At 34.5% G+C, this 5,140-nt stretch overlaps 1 pseudogene; it reads left to right on the top strand.

The window, feature by feature from the left end:
• The first annotated feature begins 1,510 nt into the window (after positions 1–1,510).
• LOC145634600 (cytidine deaminase 1 pseudogene) lies at positions 1,511–2,768 on the top strand (annotated as a pseudogene).
• Positions 2,769–5,140: the final 2,372 nt, after the last annotated feature.

Here is a 5,140-nt window from a genome sequence, read left to right as displayed (position 1 = left end):
TTTTTTTAAGTAAATGTTCATTTTATCTAGTAAATGTTCATTTGTTGAGCGCGACCTCGGCCAAAAATTTGCGGAACATAAGAATTTATTAGAGAATCGAGCTTTTGACAATATGGTATTATTAGTCTGAAATCCAACCCACTCAGAAAATCCATCTTCAACCTAATTTAATCGCAAATTTTTAGCTGGTCCCAAGACCAGCCATATCTAGCTGGTCCCTTATTGTAAAAATGAACATTTAATATAACAAGAATGAACATTTTCATGGCTGATCCCTCATTGTAAAACTGAACATTTAATAACAAGAATGAACATTTTGTTGCTACAAGATATTATTTCTTACAAAATTAAATGTTCATTTTCATACTATCAAACGTTCATTCTTATAATATTAATGTTCATTTTCATACTATCAGATGTTGCTTCTTATAATATTAATGTTTACAATTTAATATAACAAAAATGAACATTTTTTTGCTATAAGATATTTATTCTTTCAATATTAAATGTTCCTTTTCATACTATCATATGTTCATTCTTATAATATTAATATTCACGATTTGACAAAATGTTCATTATTGTAATATCAGACATTCATTCTTATAATATCAGATGGTCAATCTTAATGTTCACAATTTGGCAAAATGTTCAGTCTTGTAATATTAGATGTTCATTATTGTAATATTAGGTGTTTTTTTTTTTTTTTTTTTTTTTTTTTTTTTTTTTTATTATTTTTTTTTTTATAATATTAATGTTCACAATTTTCATACTATTAAAATTGAAAATGTTGATAAAATCAACCAAAATTGCAAGTGTATTTGCAATGAAATTTGGCAAAATTCCTCCATAATAATCAAATAAAATTGCTACAAAAGTCTAGCTTGTTACTACTACAAAGAAAATTGCAAAATTACCGTTTTTTCGGAGGTCGTTTTTCATATTCTTAAGATGCCACTCTACTTTCATCTCGAATATCCATGTTTATGCTTGTCATTTTGATCTCTAAGCTTTGTAGTTTGATAGATTATGGTGGTTTTGAGAGGAAATAGAGAAATGATGGTTAGAGAAAGTGATGGATAAAGAGAGAAAGTGAATATGATAGCTTTTTAAAATGAAAAATGGGATAAAGAGGGAAAGTGGGTATGATAGCTTTTTAAAATGAAAAAAATATATATATATATATATATTTTATTTTAAAGAGGTTTGTATCTGATTTGACAACATGTGACCTGCTGGCATCACACGCGCATCAACGAGGGACTATATTTACATAGGTGGTCTCGAGACCAGCTATTAGTAATTGCTAATTTAATGGTTTTGGACCTCGACTTTTTAGTCTAAAATCCACCCTACACAAATACATCATTCTTTGTCAAAACCTGATCCATGATCAACTCTACTTTACCAATACTTTACCCACACGCAAAACCAAAAAAAAATCTCCACTATAAATAGCCCATATTGAACTCATAATCTTATACCCATCTCCGCCAAAGGCCCCATTTTCATCGGAACACATACACTCTATCCCCCCAATCTCTCTTCACTCTTTCTTCTCATTCTTCAATACTTTTAAACAAAACCTAAACACAAAAACAAAAATCCATAAAAACCCAAAAAAATGGATGATCTCAAATTTGTGATCGAATCATCCGAAGCACAAACACTAGCAAACAAACTCGGCTTAAAATCCGTAGTCAACCTCTTACCATTGATAGCAAAATCAGCTAAAAAGCTTGCTCGTCCACCAATCTCCGGCTTCCACGTCGCCGCCGTCGGCTTAGCTACCGACGGCCGTATTTTCATCGGCGTCAATGTCGAATTTCCAGGATTACCCCTGCATCATTCAATCCACGCTGAACAATGTCTCATCACAAATCTCTCTCTTCACCCTCAAACCCATCTCAAAAACGTCGTCGTTTCGGCGTATCCATGTGGGCATTGCCGTCAATTTCTTCAAGAAATTCGTGGTGCCCCAGATATTCAGATCTTTGTTTTGGACAAAAATGGTGAATCTGAACAAATTAATGGATACCCAGATGGAGAATCGGATTGTTTTAGGCCATTATCTTGTTTTTTGCCTAATAGATTTGGTCCACATGATTTGTTGGATGAAAAAGTTCCTCTAATTTTGGAAACAATTAATAATAATTTGGTTCTTGATGATGATGGTAAAATCGTTGAAATGGGTAATTTGTGTAATGTAGTTTCGAGATTTGAGGTGGGAGAATTGGTTTCGGCTGCATTCGAGGCTGCGAACCGGTCTCATGCACCTTACAGTGGGAGTCCATCTGGGGTTGCTTTGGTGGATGTGGATGGTAAAATATACAAAGGGTGTTACATGGAGTCTGCTGCTTTTAACCCGAGTATCGGCCCTATACAAGCCGCCATGATCGCTTTTATAACGGGGTATGAGACTGGCGAATGTGATGCAGACGCTGATTACGAGAGGATCGTGGGTGCTGTTCTGGTTGAAGTTGAAGGTGCTGTTGTTAGACAAGAAGAGACTGTAAGATTGTTTTTAAATGCTGTTATTCCAAAGTGTGAATTTCGTGTGTTACGTTGCCAAAAATCAAGTCCTGCTGAGACAACTAAAGGCAATTGATGAATGATGATGATTCTTCGTTGTTATTGACTTATTGTTACGATCAGAACATCGGAAATGGTTACATGTAATCGATTATTTGTAATAATTGTGTAAAGAAAACAAAAATTAATTATTATGACATCTTTGTTATTGTCTCTAAAATGGGTAATTTAATTCAGCATTTGATAATCTTATTTTGCCCTTTGATTAGGAGAAAAGGTTGAATACTTTTATGTGAAACAGCTGTGAACAAAGTTGGTGATTTTAATTGATCAGCATATCTATATTGTACTAGTATAAAAATACTGTTTCATTAAATTACTTTCTCAATTTGGACCTTTCACTTACAGTGTTATATTGATCATGCCAAAAGGAGCAACGAGCAAAAGAAATTAAACTTTTTTTTTTTCTTTTTGTTTGAGAGTATATACTATTACTACTCTAGTAGATGAATTTTAGAAAATCTAATTTGATCCAATCGTTAGACTTAAATATTAAAATAACATGAATCACACCTAAAGTATACTCAATATTAGATAACTCGATTGTGACCTAGTCGGAAATAGACGTGACCTAAACTCACTCAAAGCGAACACAATGATTGTAACTGATCTTTTATCCTCGTGCGATTGTTGAAAGTTTAGCTCACTTGATATTTTTTGCGATCTGTTGATACCTGTACCTATACATATTTTTTGACAGTTGTTGGACTTAATGATTTTGATGATGACACAACCTCACTTACTTACAAACTAATAAGTGCTTGATTGTTTAAGTGTGTACTCAGTTACAAAGACCAGGAGAATGAAGTGTCTTGTAAAAATACCATGAGGAACAAGAAGGCCAGAAGCAGAGCTAGCCATAGAGAAGAGTTCCCTCACAGGAACTGACGCTTCAGAAATTAAGACTGGAGAAGAGAAGTTCCTCCCAAGGAACAGAAGCCTCGGAGTAGAAGCTTCATCAGAGAACATGAAAACTAAATATATTTTTATATTTTAAGATTTATGTAAGTATAAGATATTAAGTAGCATTCGAAATATTGTGTGGAATTGGTCTTAAAAAGATAAAATTGTGTAGGCTAGTTTTTAGGAAAGTGGTTAAGTTTTTAAAGCTTATCTTTTTTTACCAAAAAGATTTTATATTTTATTTCTGATTTTCGAAAATATCTTTAGAAAATAAGATCTCCCACGTTTTTCTAAAAAGCTTGCGGCCTACTCCTCCATGATCTTCTTTAAGTCATGGTCTTGCACATTGAGGAGTTCATGTTTCCTTAATTTTAGGAACATGATCTTCTTAGTGGGTTTGAGTAGTGGCGTTGTGGATTTGCTGCACAAAGAAGTTTTTCCTAAACGAATTTTTGTCTATAAATAGCTGTTGATTTCTGTTGGAAAAACTTACCCTTGCTCACATAAGTTTTCTAGCTTTTATTCGAGTCAAGTGTCAATTCCACACAAGTTCATTAGAGTGTGCTTAATGTTCTTATGCTAGAGTTTGTTTCCTTTCGAGTTGTAATTTGGGGAATGGGGAAGTTCGAGTGAACAGTTGTATGAGAAAGAGAAGTGAGAAAGAGAAAAAAAGAGAAGAGAAAGAGAAGAGAGAACAGAGAAGTGAGAAGAGGGAAAGAGAAGAGAAGAGTAACTAGTTGGGTGACTAGTTCCTCAGGGTCTCAAGTTCGTAGAGGAACTTGAGTTTGAGTCGTTAGCTTGTAGTAGGTTCATTTGCCCTATTATAGTGAAGATTCATTTTCCAAAATCCCAAGTGGTCGTGGTTTTTCTCCTTGTTAGGGCCAAGGAGTTTTCCACGTAAAATCTCTCTTGCATTCTTTAGTTCATTTAGTTAATCTTTCAGTTCCTTTAGCTAACTTAAGTTTAATTCCGCAAAAAGTTTGGCTAAATTCTCATACTACAATTCAACCCCCCCTTCTTGTAGTATTCTTTAAAACAACAATTGGTATTAGAGCCTAACTTCTATGAAAATCAGGAAACCCTGAAGAAGAAAGGTCTTGGAGAAAATGAATACTCATGAGAAGCTCGAGGAAGGATACTCAACACAGAGGCCTCCTATGTTCAATGGCAAGTTCTATACTTACTGGAAGAACCGCATGGAGATCTTTATCAAGGCAGAGAACTACCAAGTCTGGAGGGTCATCGAGGTTGGTGATTTTGAAGTCACCAAAACTAATGCTCAGAATGAAGTAATCCCTAAGCCTATGTCTGAATATGAAAAAGAGGACTTTGATAAAATGGAAATAAATGCTATGGCTGTGAAATTGCTCCACTGTGGACTTGGACCTCACGAACACAATCGTGTTATGGGGTGCAAGAACGCTAAGGAAATCTGGGATTTGCTGCAGATTACTCATGAAGGAACTAATGAGGTTAAGCGCTCAAAAATCGATCTACTTATGTCTAAGTATGAACGATTTGAAATGCAGCCTAAGGAAACCATTCAAGAGATGCTAACCCGTTTTACTAACATCATAAATGAGTTGGTTTCCCTTGGTAGACAGATTCCTACAGATGAGCAGGTTAGGAAGGTTCTTAGAAGTCTTCC

This window comes from Chenopodium album, chromosome 6 (assembly GCF_948465745.1).
Source record: "Chenopodium album chromosome 6, dcCheAlbu1.1, whole genome shotgun sequence".
Taxonomy (NCBI): Eukaryota; Viridiplantae; Streptophyta; class Magnoliopsida; order Caryophyllales; family Amaranthaceae; genus Chenopodium; species Chenopodium album.
The sequence above is the reverse complement of the archived record's forward strand: the minus strand, read 5'-3'. Positions and strand labels throughout refer to the sequence as shown.